The sequence below is a fragment of the Ochotona princeps genome, chromosome 15 (assembly GCF_030435755.1).
Source record: "Ochotona princeps isolate mOchPri1 chromosome 15, mOchPri1.hap1, whole genome shotgun sequence".
NCBI classification, from domain to species: domain Eukaryota; kingdom Metazoa; phylum Chordata; class Mammalia; order Lagomorpha; family Ochotonidae; genus Ochotona; species Ochotona princeps.
Genome location: NC_080846.1, coordinates 34,317,786 through 34,331,472, shown reverse-complemented (window position 1 = coordinate 34,331,472; position 13,687 = coordinate 34,317,786). Strand labels below are relative to the sequence as shown.

General features: G+C 40.8%; 1 protein-coding gene across 4 annotated transcripts in view; it reads left to right on the top strand.

The window, feature by feature from the left end:
* PPFIA2 (PTPRF interacting protein alpha 2) overlaps positions 1–13,687 on the top strand; it is a 393,655-nt gene that overhangs the window by 349,271 nt on the left and 30,697 nt on the right. The window lies entirely within an intron of this gene.

Sequence of the window (13,687 nt, the reverse complement as noted above, 5' to 3'; positions counted from 1 at the left end):
GTTTTCCCTTCTGTTCCTCATTTGAGGAGATAGTATTAGCCTAAGAGGCTTGTGAGGACTGATCTGAGGTAATGAGCATGGGTAGGTGTTGGAGCAACATAGGTGTCTGCAATTGCTTGCAATCAAGGAAGGGGATTTTAATTGGTTACATTGGGGCGTGAACACGAGGGCTGGGTCCTTGAAACCTAGAAGCGGAAAGGACAAATTCGCCATCTTTGGAGGAAGGAAGAAGTTGCCGTAGCGGGTCTCCATCTCCCACACAGTACTCCCTTCCCCTTATGCCTGAAGGTCCGCTGTGCGTTCTGCTAAACTCTGGCAGGAAGCTTGGGGGATGCAGCATCAATCTCTGCGCACCGTTTGTTCGGTTGCTTTTTCTGTGCAGAGGTAGCCTGAGGTATAGAGTATTGTTTGCCAAGGTGCCTGGTTTCCTCCCGGGATGTACTAGAGGCTGGGAAAATGTGGTCATGCATGTTTCCAAGTGTTCATCTTCAAGAAATGTTCGACTCTTACAACTGCCCTCAGCCTGATCATGCTCGCGGACGCAGTGAGTACCCGCGCCATGGTGAAATTGCAGAAGATGTCATGTCTTTCTCATACCCGAGCTTCCTCACCCTGAAATGATGCTCTTGTTTTATTCCATGGCTTTCTTTGGATTGAAATGTATCCATTAACATTTGTGTGCTTTTCTTTTTCATCCCTCCCTCCCCATCTCATGAAAAGCACATCTGGGTAAGTCGAATCACAATGGCTGCTGAAGGTGTTCTTTTCAGCACCATCCTCTTTTTCTTTTAATCTTTACAATTTCTCTTTTTCAGTTGTAACACAAGCTGCACTGCCTCTGACCTCAAATGCAAATTGTGAAATATATTCATTTGTACACACACAAAAAAGGCATCACTGGTTCAGAGAAATGTTGATGTTTCAACTGTTTATGTTGGCCTCATTGCTAGTTTTCTAAGACACACGAGTAACCCTGGAGCCCATGTTATTCCATAGGAAAGAGGTTGAAACTCTGGGTTCAGGTGGTTCTGAGGTGTCGGTGGTTGTGCTGCGCTGGATTGCAGTACCTGGTTACACTCTCGGAGATACTGGGGTGTCTTCACTTGCTATGTGTTCAGGCGGAGGGCAGGGCAGACAGAATTTCCAATTACTAGGACTGCACTTTGCTGCAAAGGCTTAAGTGTTCAGTCTTCCCAAAAGAGTTTCTTTAAATTTAGATAACAAAGTAATCCTTGGTTGTGGCTGAATGTATGCCTTTTTCCCCCCATTGTTTCCACTTGTGATTTTTTTTTTAAATATTCTTTATTTTCAGTTATTTCAAGGGTAGGGATTGTTGATTAGCTCCCCAGGTGTCTACAGTCTCCACAGGCAGGGCTGGGTATGCTGACCTTGGGTGTCTTGGATCCAGTCTACCTCTTGGACGTGGGTGTGAGGAGGCGAGGTTTTTGGACCCTCAGCTGATGCCTCACAGGGTGTAGTTAGTGGAAAGCTGAATCAGAATTGGAGGTGGTGTGAGACAGCGACACCCTTGGAGGGGCTCAGCCACTGTACCAGTGCTGGTTCCGGCTGGCTAATTTTGAAAGCTGTAACAGTCCGTGATGACTCAGATGAAAGTTTCAAATTTTAACTCCTAATATTTGAGTTGAAATTTGAGTATAGTTTCTGTTTGTAAAAGTTGGGCTTCATAGCAGAAAGTAAAGCGACATGGACAATATTTAAAGAATCTGTTAGATTTTTCCCATCTGTGACATGATGAGCTTATTAAAGTACTATGAACTGTGGAGGAGATACTGTAATCTTAAGACAGAATGGCTTTTCATAATTGATTTCACTGCAATAATTTATTTCAGAAGTTATGGAGAGTATTAATAATTTGCTTATGGGATTATGGGTTTTTAGTACCAGTACCTACTATTACTTAATGTTTTGCTTCTTAATATAAAGTTACATTTGCTAATACCATGATTATTTTATAATGCAGAATTTGTAATGCAGTTAAAGTAATTGTATTAAGGAAAGGTGGCAGAGGAAAAAAGTCCAACTTATCAAGTGAAAGTTCTAAGTTGTTTTTCTAAAATAACTAGTGCTCTGGACATTGGATTTCTAAAAGATTTTGATGTATAATATACCATGATCTATCGTTTTCTAATTTTCAAATTTCACAAAGAGGTAATTTTAAGAAAACTTGTTCTTTTACGTGAAACATTAAATAAGAAAACAGCCATTCTCATTAGTGGAAGAAACTGATGTATTTGCTTTCATTTTGAAATGAAATTTCCTGTCTGGTACATTGTCCTGGACCTTAAGTATTTTCCTAATTCAAATCATTTCCCCCAAAACAAGGGTAGGAGGATGTCACAGCAGTGGAATATGGAACAAAGAAGTTAACGTGGAAATAGTGAGGTAGGAAGAACACAGAAGCAGGATGCAGAAGTCGGACCTTAGGCCCCGCCTGTCCTGCTGCCGACACTGCCTGGGCTCCCACCCTCTGTATTTACCGAGAGATTGGTGTGAGCTTCTTAGAGTACGACAGACTATGTGTAACTTAAAAAGCAACAAAGCTATAAACCTCTAGGTTGCATAGAAAAGGGCTCAACAACAGATGAAGTGATACAGTGAGGTGTTCTCAAATGGTATCACATAACCTGAAAAGCAGCCAGTGTTCCTCATTTAGTTTGATTAGTACCCGAGTGAAGAGGAGGTGCGGTCTATGGTGACTTGCCAGATAAACTGTTTAATGGAAAATAATACAAATTTCTCTAGTTTCCAGTATCGGAATGGTGAATAGCATTTCTTAATCATATTTATTTGTGTGCTTATGACTTAATGGTTTTGAGAATGAGTAAATTCAAAATAAATATGAGGAAGGGGATCATGTAAATCTCAAATCAAATTTACAAATGAATTGCATTTATTTCCTGAGTCTTTGCCCAGGTTTCAGAGAAGGAAAAAAGTTATGTATATGAATTTTAGTTTTAATGCAGCCAAATTATTTCAGCTCTAAACAACTTAGTGTTTTTTCCATCTAAGAAAGATACTATGTAAATGTGTGATGGATTTTTCTGCATCTTCATATTCAGTGAATCAGTAATAGTAGAGTACACAACACATTTGTACTTGTACACACACACGATCACAGTATGAATTTTCAAAATTAAGTCAGCCTTGTAAATGTTAAACATTTAATTTTATGCAGCTAAATATGTATTTAGGTAATCAATGTTCTGAAGCAGCTGATTGGGATTTTTAACATTTCTGTTTGGAATAACTATGTTAACTAAGATATAAATTTCAGATTATAGCTGCTAAAAAAAAGTTGCAAAGCAGCCAGTTTCTCAAAAATGTAGTTTTGATTTTCACAGATTTAATCCACAGATATGGATTCTTGAATCATGGAATAATAATGAAACCATTGTTTGGGTTGGAATTGGAGCAGACTGAATGCTGTCTATTCTCTGGAGTGTTAAGTGGGTTGTTCTATTTATTTTTCAATTTAGAGGAGAAACAGCTAGACAGAAGCCCTTTATCTTTGTCCTTAAATGCCTGCAATAACTAAAGTGGCCCAATGCTTGAAACTGGGAGCCAGAAACTCAGTCCAGATCTTCTAAGTGTGTGGAAGGAATCTGGCCATCACTGCTGCTTCCCAGGGTCTGTGTCAGCAAGAAACATTAGCCAGGAGACAGAGCCAGGCAGCAAGCCTGGGCTGTAAGATGAGCCACTGGATGCTTAACCAGCTAGGCCAAACACCCGTTGCTTCATGAAGCAAAACACATTCTACAGTTAGCACTAGTAAGAGGTCTATGTGCATTTCTTTGTAGTAATGTATGAAGATTTATTCACTGTTAAGAAGTAGATTCAGCTCTCAGATTGACTTACACTTTATACTTCATTTCATGCCACATATTTATTCCTATTTATAAATAAGAATTTGTCGTGTTCTACACTTCATCAATGTCGTAAAGATGAATGTTTCAAGGAGAACATTACAGTAGATTGCAATTACAAAAAAAAATCAATTGAGCTAAGACAATTAACATTTTAACTTTTCCATTTCAACTAGATAAACCTGGCTTGGCTTCCTATACCCAAGGAAAAAAAGTAACATTAATTGGGAATAGCAAGAAAAATTATAGATTTTTTTCTAAAGCTTTATGTATTTTTATTGGAAGGCCAGATTTACAGAGAGGGAGAGATAGAGAAATACCTTGAGTCCGCTTGGTTCTTCTCCAAATGGCTGCAATTGCTGGAGCTGAGCCAGTCCAAAGCCAGGAACCAGGAGCTTTTCTGGGTTTCCCACATGTGTACAAGGTTCAAAGGCCCTGGGCCACCATCCACTGCTTTCCCAGGCCATAAGCAGGGAGCTATATAGGAAGTGGAGCAGCCAGGACACGAACCGGTGCCCATGGGATCCCAGGACTGGCAAGATGAGGATTTAGTTACTAAGTTATCCAGCTGGGCCCAAATTATAATTCTTTTGTTCTTGTACAGGCTTGGCTATTGAAATATGTAAAAGTGAGTAAAGACTACAAGTAATATACAAAAAGTTTGACAAGTTTGGTGGGAAATGATCAGTATCAGAAAAGTATGTATGGCCTTCAGAATTTAATATATTTTTATTTGAAAGGATGATTTTTTTTTTAACAGAAAAGGAAAGCTAGATAGAAAAGGTTTTCTATCTGTTGGTTCACTGCCCAAATGGCTGCAACAGCCCAAACTGAGCTGATCTGCAGCCAAGAACTGCTTCTAGTTCTCCCACATGGGTGCCAAGCCCTAAGGACTTGGACCACGTTGTGCTGCTTTCCCAGGCCGTAAGCAGAGAGCTTGATCTGAAGCAGAGTAGCTGGGTCCCAAACTAGGGCACATGTGGAATGCCAGTGATAGACTGGATGATGTGTCATGATGCTGGCCCCATTCAGAAGTTTTATGCAACAACATGAACACCTTTTAAATAAATTTTTTCTACAAACTTTTTCAAGTATCCATATTAATGATAAAGCTAAGTAAATATATGCAATTTCTAAAAATCAAACAGGAGCAAAAGGAAATATGGGATACTATCATTTCTCTTTGTACTTACAATGAAGAAAGTGTTATTCCTTTTCAGCTATGAGAAGTTTCAGAAAAGTTAATTAAATGAGAAATAATTTGAGACTGGAGAGCCAACTCTACAGCCTGTTGATTGGGATTCAATATCTAACTTTCCCATTCATTGGCTTTGTAATTCCAGGTGGCTTTTGTTATTCAGTGTCTTCATATACAAATATATTTGAATTTGATTCTTAGATTACATAAGATGTACAGAATGTTTTTAGTAAAGCTTTGCACTCAGTATTAAATGAGTGTTACCTATTGTTTTGTGAGATCAAATATCTCACACCCAGCACCTTTCTTCTTTCAAACTGCTTGTATCCCAAAAATATGAAATTCTACTGAGCATAAGGACACATCAGGTAAAACTCATTATGGACCTTGCTATAAGCTATAACAATCAATCTAATTATCTTTAGGTAAAGTTATGTATTTAAGCTGAAAGGTATAGTAGGTACAGTAGTGAAAGGCTATGCAAGTTCAGGTATTTGCAAAAGATAAAATCAATTTTGCCTTGGAGCAGGTCTTGGAATATTAACTGGAGAGATGAAAGAATCCATTTGGGTTGCCTTGATTCTAAGCCAAAAAATAGTGGAAAGAAAAGGACATGAAGAAAATACAAAGGAAAAGCACAGTGTGAGTTCTAGAAGGACAAAACAAAATGAATACTTTTGGCACTGGTGTTTCATTAAGAAGCTGGAGAAGCTTTAGGCAGACAAGTCTTACAAAAATGCTTGCTTCAGAAAGTTTATTCGGATGTTTGAAAAAAAGATGGGAGGGGAAGGGTACTAAAAAAGAACTCTGAGAGCACATCATGTCTGAACGATGAAGGTTGGAGCCAAGCTTCGACAGCTCCCGGTTTACAAAATGTCTTTCATAAGTGTTAGAAATGGTATATTTACCTGTTTCTGCCGCCAACTGGGGAAACAGTTGGACAAAATTCTTAATCACTTTTTAATCTGCAGTAAGTATTTGGAGGCCAACCAGAAACACAGAATAGTTAAACATCTTAGGTTGTTCATTGCGATATAAAAATCATTCACAAATACTCTTTGCTGGAGTATCCAAAGGAAAAGCTTGCAGCAGTGTAAGAGCAAACCCTGGTTGCCAGGACTTTCTTCTTGGGTAGGAGACAATGCCCATGCATGTGGTTTAACCATTGACTTCTGAGTGTTGTTGATACCATGACTTTCAGATTTTCAAAGACAAAATAATCACCGTGGTCCAGGATCACAAAAAATGTTGCGAATTGGCTGATTCTATCCCCAAAAATGAATCAGAGACAGACTCTTAGACCGACGGGTGGATGAGTGAACTGTTCTGTGTCATTGAAAGTGGAAGAGGGGAGCCACACCATCTGGGCATGCGCAGGGGCTTTTAAGCAATGATCCTCGGTTTAAGCATCATGCACCTTTTAAGCTATCCAGTCAGTAAGAGCTGCATCCCAACCTGTTTGAACAACTGACCCAGACAGACAGGCCCGTGCAATTCCATGTGCAGAAACCAGTTTGGGGCAATCAGTTTACTGTGCGAGCTGTAAAAGAAAAGCAAGATCTCATCTTGGAATGAGATATTTTCTTGTGATAAGTACAATAACCTCCTTTTGGGGACTTGCAAAAGACCCAAGGTTACGGACAAGTCCTGGGAAGATCTAGCCTTGCAGTTACTGGGTTTTTTGTTTTTGTTTTTGTTTTTGTTTTTGTTTTTGTTTTTGTTTTTGAGATGTCTGGGCTATCATAATGTTTCATATAAATGAGAAATCAGAATTTTAGCCAGCAATGCATTTTTTGATTATTAAAAAAGTATAAAAACTTTTCAACTCTGGAAAATGGCACTTGAAAAAGGACAAGGAACAATGCATTCATTATTTGTAAAGGTTATTTTCCAGGTTTAATAAAGTAATAAAGTTCGGGATGTGATAAGAAAGGTAAATCAGGATGAAAGTAGGACTTTTTTTAATGTGTTATTTTTTGTGATTGTTTTATAGTTATAGGCTCCCCCCACAATCTGTCCTCCCCATTCTCACCACCCCCTCTGTTTTCCTTCATGTTATCACAGTAGTATAGTGTGTTCAGCAACAGTCACTGTTTAAACCTTCTGCTATTTGTGTCATGGTGTTGTAGGCATAGGCATTGGTGGAGTCTAGCGTCCTATTGTCAAAGTCTAAGAGTTTCACTGGGGGAGTCCTTTCATTTGAGAGTAAAGACACATACTGCAACAGGTGTTCACTGGGGGCTCTTAGAGTGCAAGTTGAGGATGCTGATATGGGCTGTTGAGAGGCTGTTTTCAGAGGTCAGACCTGTGATTAGAATAGTAAAGGCTTACATTTATCCAGTTTCCTTTATGTAAAGCATTGTTGAATCATGTTATTATGACTTTTTCCTGAAACTTTTGTGATAACTCTCTGAGGCAGGTGCTGTTACAAGTTTCATTTCAAACATGAAGAAATTGAGGCATAGCAAGGCAGAATGACTTGCCTATATGTGTATAGCCACAGAAAGGCACAGAGATCAAGTCCAAGTAAACTTATTTTAGGGGCAAGTCTTATGTTATGCAAGGAAGTCTGCTAGGTATCTTTTCATGGCAGTATCACAAATGTGGATAGGGGAACTGGTTAAAGCTTTTGGGAAAAAAAAGTGTGGCATTGTAGAAATAACAGAAAAGGAAAAAACTGGCAGGCATTGAACGGAAGATGACTGCAGCGGCCACCTTGTATGACATGGGGAATGGCTCTGTATGAAATTATAAGGCAATCATGACAAATCGGCAGTCTCAGAATAGCACCCTAGGCTCGGTGACAGTGGCAGTGAAGAACCATCCACACTGGGAAGAATGTCAGAGGAGGTAATACCACCTCTGTGGTCTGTGATGTGTCTCAGTAACTAACGAATCTCATTTTCTAGAGTTGTAAATACGAACACTGAACAATTCAAGTTTTACCATGCCAAAAAGAGAGCTATTTCTGGAAAAGACTGCCTAGTATTTCACTGACTCTTATAAAGATGATGCTACTGATTGTTTCATTTGCCAGATCATCAAATTTAGTAAAGATTTTTGATGCCATCTTTTTACAAGAAACCTTCCTGTTAGGGAGAAGGATTCAGCAACTCCCACCTGCCAATTTCCTATAAAAATGTACAAACATTTGTTTATTAAACACTTAAGAGTTTGCTCAGTTCATCGGTATGCTGTAGCTGACTTTCCCATTAATTCACTCAAATTTCAAATGGCTACAAAGCCATTTATACTTCATGCGAATGGAGTTGGAGAAGCCAGTAGCCTTTGACTCATGTGCTTAGGAGATTAGAGTGACCTGAGTATCATTCCAGTGTGCAGTCAGTAATGGCATTTGAACAAAAAGGGAAGACATGTATGGAAATAATTGAGGGAAGGCCATTCCAAATGGATACAAAAGGAATGGAATAGAGGAAGTGAAGTGGACACCATGAATCCAGTGGAGAGGTGTAGCAAACATACCTTGAAATGTAATTTTAGGTACAAATTACAGCCAGTGAGAAGCTACTATCGAAATTTAATCGAGATGGTGGTAACTCAGTAGACATTTATTGTGATGGTGGCATATAAGATGAATGCTAGTTGGGCAGGAATGGAGACAGAAGTTAGCATCTAGTATGTCCCTATTGTCTGCCAGATGCTTTCACAAAAATTATCTCACTTTTCCAAAGTTTTATGAACATTAATTTGTAATCATCTCCAAAGATGAGAAAATTGATCCTTAAAAAGAAGTGCTGAATATCCAAAAGGCAGTTAACTGTTAAGAAATCTAATTGGTATGTATTCAGTCATTCAGTTAAAATTTATTGAATATATACCATGTGCCTGAATCTCTCTTCTAACTAACTGTCATAATTTCTACCACCACAGTCCTAGAACCAACTACCATAATATTTAACTTTGAAACTGTCACAGCCTTCTAATGGTATCCTTCACTCCAACTTTGGCCATTCTACCAACTGACTATAGAGATAAGTTCTGGCCAACTCAAGTCCATTCTACTCTCAGCAGCTGGTGTTTAAGCACTCCGATGGTTTCGCATGACACCTAGAATAAACTCTTTGGTTTATGGTCTCACTTTCCACTTTGTTACCTTTCCAGTTACGTCCTGCAGTATCACTCCTCTGAAGTGTATTCCTACCGTTGGCCTGTCTTGATTTTTCTGTTGCCCAAATATCCACTGCAATGCCATAGGAAATTTGTAGTTGAAGAAACCCAAAATGTTTTTCTACCCAACTCCTACATCCTGCCACTATTCATTCAATCTTCATGTGCCAACTCAAATGTTGTCTCTGTAGAGAGACTTTCCTAGAATACATAGGCAAGATGATATCCCCAAAAGCTAACTTATTGACCTATATCATTTAGTATTGCAAAACATAAATGAACAACTCATATTTGTTCATTTGTTGAACCAGAACATTTTTTTAAAAAATGTTAAACACTATGCAGAAGGTTATTTAGGAATATATGGTCTATAAGAGGATGTAGCGTACTGCCTTGGGGCTTCAGAAAAGAAGTTGAACTTTGCAAATCAAGACTAAGTAGGGAGGAAAGGCAAGGAAGCATGCAGACATTGTTTAATGTGGCAGAAACATAACTTGCAAATGGATGATAAGGGGCCAGATGTTTTCTCTTCCCCCTCCCCGCCATGTTTCCCTAATGAGGTCACAACTGCAAGGTTATAGGAAAAATAAATTTGAAAAAGGGGTAGGAATTTGTTGTAGTGGTTAAAATGCCCATTAAGATATCCGCATCCCATATCAGAATACATACTACAGTGGGGTGCCTGTTTGCATATTAAGATTAAATTCTAGCTCCCAGTTCAAGCTTTTGGCTAACATAGACCCTCAGAGGCAGTAGTGATATACCAAATGGCAGACATGGAGTTCGTTCCCCTCTCCCAGGTGTGGTCTTAGCCCGATCCCAGCTATCCATGTACATTTGGGAGTGACTCCTCAAACTGGGGTTCGTTCTCGGTTTCTATATACTTCTCAAATTAAAATAAAAATGGCCCAATGGGAAGGAGCCCATTATTTCTTTTCTATTCAGATTCAGCCATTCTGGTAAAATGACACATGGTAAATGAGTCTGGACAATGCTGTGGATTTAGTTTTAAGACACTCTTAATCCTTCAGAAATGTTTTTGAGTCTTGCCATTCCCTGAATACCTATCCATGTATGTCCTTATGTCATGTAGCCCCAGCACAGGCTTCCTTCTAAACAACTGTGTGTCTGAATCCTAACTTCTGGCAGCACCTTCCTGTCATATCACTTCTCAATCACAGTAATTCATGGACACCTATTACAAGATTCAAAAGTTCTGATTTCAAATGACCTCCTACAATTAATACTTTTCTCTTATGGGTTCTCATATAAATAAATACAATTCTGTGCCTAAAATTTTTCCCCCAAAAGTCTGCTATTGATGTCCTCTAAATCCTGTTCTAAATCTTAAAGAATTAAGATGCATACCTTTAGTAAAATACATATGACTGGGAAAAATTGGCTAGATAAGATTGTCAAGAGATATAGAAAGCAAAAAAAGTCCTCTCTCTACCTGAGTAGAGAACTAATAGTTCTCAGAATCAGATTTGTATTGGAAAAGGTGACCACAACCTTGTTCTAGATTGCAACTTTATCATTAAAAGGTTAAATTCTGGCTACAGCAATACTGCATTCCAGACCAAATCCATTTCACATGTGGACTGGTTGAGTAAGTCCTACTTTTGTACCTACAGTAGTACTACATACCCTGTCATCCCATCTTGTTCACACCTGCCCTTTAAAGCCATCCCAGTTGCCTCTAGAATATAGCATTTTTCCATTGTATTAACTATTTTGTTAAAACACACTGAGAATTTACATCACCGGGATTTTGCAGCTGTGTATTGGACTGTACTTGGAAGGGGGTTGTCACTTCTATGTTTTTGTTTCGTCTAAAAAGGGATCTGGAGAAGTAGGTTTGTGTGTCTATTTGTCACAAAGTGAAAGTCTGAGCTCATAATACGGGGTAATTAATTCTTTCACACTTCCATCTGTTTCTGCAATTAGGTCCTCCCTGGTGAGACTAAGCTTTTTAAAAGTATTTTTCTTTTCTTTTTTAACTGTATAAATTTTATTTTTGATGATGTTTATATAGTTGAGTAGGGAGGGAATGGTTGAGGATTAGAGAAGTCGGTGAGGCCATTGTTTCCAAATTTTATTATTCTTCTTCCTATGTCTGGAGAAGGGGGGCAGAAAGGAGGGAAAGCCACACCCAGCCTCCCAACGGCTGAAGTACCCAGGGATGGGAAACCAGGATCCCCAATGTAGAGCATGCTGTAAGGGCTCTGCTCAAGTAGTTTTGATAATCCCGATATGCTGTCAATCTCACTGATACAAGGATGAGGAAATCCTTCCAAGGTCCATTGGCTGACGTAGTCCACCTTAGAGTATCCATTCGTCCAGATACTTGCTGTAAATGCCTGGCTGGGTAGTTGACCAATTTATTCTGCCCTCCTTCCTGTACATTGGTACCAGATGTCCTCTGTAGGCCCCAGTGGACTGCCACATCTTCCATGTGCATCTGTTCCATCTCAGCCACTGAAGAGACCCAGTTCTGATACATACACCCCATGGCCAGATAACAAATCCTGTCATTCTCCCCATGGTTGAAGTTCTGAGTCCAGTGGTTCAGCCCTTGGACATATCGATGGGTGTTGAAGCCTAGCTCAACCCAGCCAATCCCACTATCGAGCTCACACTCCTGCCAGCAAATGCCATTGCTTGTCAAGCCATGCCCACCCCCAGACCTGGTTCTCATGTTCACTATTTGAGTGCCAGTGGTTGCTCTGACCCAGCTTGGCACAGCTTATCCCCCCATTTCAGCCTTTGCTATTGAATGCCGCAGCCTGGACTGGCCCAGCCTGCCCCAAATTCCAGCTCTCACTGGTGGGTGCTCTAGCCCATCCCTGCCTTGTCTGCTCCCATTCCTGGGTCATGCAAACTGGTAGGTTTGATAGCCTAGCCTGTCATGACCTGCACTCATGCAAACTGGTAGGTTTGATAGCCTAGCCTGTCATGACCTACACTCCAGCCTGGCTCCTGTACCTGCCAGTGGGGTAAGTTGGCCTAGCCCTGCCTGGTCTGCCCCACTCCAAAACCAACCCTGAGAAACACCCAGGCCTGAATCACATGCTCACCAGCAGGAGCTATAGCCCACCATAGGAGTTGCCCAAGTTCCCCCGTTAGGCTCAGCCCCAACCCCCACCTGCCCACTCAGTTCTAGCCTTTATATTAGCAGGTGGATGTTGTGGCCTGATGCAACCCACACTCCTTTCTTGGGTGTGCCTGTGGGTACTGGGTGTTACAACCTGAACCAGCCCAACTGTTCCCAACCCCAGTACCCATGGGTGTCAGAGAATTCCATGGTAATGCCTAGCTTAGCCCATCACTACCACCAGCTCTTAAGCAAACTAGCAGAAATTGCAGTTACACAGTGGTAACTCACAGTGGTAACTCTCACGTGCTGGTCAGTGTCATGGCTCAACCTGACATTTCCCATGCCCTGTTCTGACTCTCACTGGGGGTACTGTGTTCTAGTCTTGCCGGTAGGCTCCCAGACTAGCCATAGTGCATGCTGGTGAGCAGTGGTCAGCAGTGGTCAATGTTAACTAGCTCAGCTCATCTCCCATGGGATTGTTGCATCAGTCTGCCCCATAAAGGTCATTCAGTTTTCTGCCTCTAAACCACTCAATCTCAGCCCCCTTGCTTACCTGCAAATACTTTGGTCTTGTCAATGGAAGTCCCTCAGAACTTAATCCTCTCCTGCAACACACTTTCTCAGAGTCCTCCTTCCCACACATCCTCTTGCCCTTTCCCCTAATCAACCCACAATCCCTAGTACTTGATTTCCCCAGCCCAGGCTTCCTAAGCCCAATCTTCTGTGGGATAGTGTGCTAGCCTGGAGCTCTGCCTGCCCACTCAAGCCCCTGGTATGTGTGCTGGCCCGGGACCCTACTCCTCCACACACCCATACCCAGGCCCGATCAAAGTTTCCCAAGCCTGGTCCACCAAGCCCACCAGGTCATTATGCTATCCTAGGTCTCTCCCCTCTCACTTCCCCCACTTCACTTGGGACCAAGGACATGGGGAAATTCTCAAGTTTACTCACCTGCCTGGGTACAAGCCCGCAGATTCTAGCACCCCCACCTTCTTCATGCACAAGCCTGCCACCCTCCCTTGAAGATACAAACTGGCATTGGACCGTCCTCCCATGCTGGCCTAAAAGCATTTTTCAATGAAGGATCTTAGTGGGAATTCCAGGGCAATGGTTGATGGCGGAGCACATCATGTGGACAGTGCCTTTGTTTTTCACTTTGGATTCAGTTCATCTGTATCCCTGTCCACTCTCCAAGTGCTGAAATGTACACAAACAGAACTAAGTGTTCTTTCCACAAAAATAATAATTGACTTAACTGTGTCCCTGAACCATCATAACTTGACATTTTCTTTTGTCCATTTAGACTTCCTTTTTTGTGCATTTTTAGTTGTTCACATGTAGTACAAATACAGAAAGCCTTTGTGCTGAAAGGCATTTTTG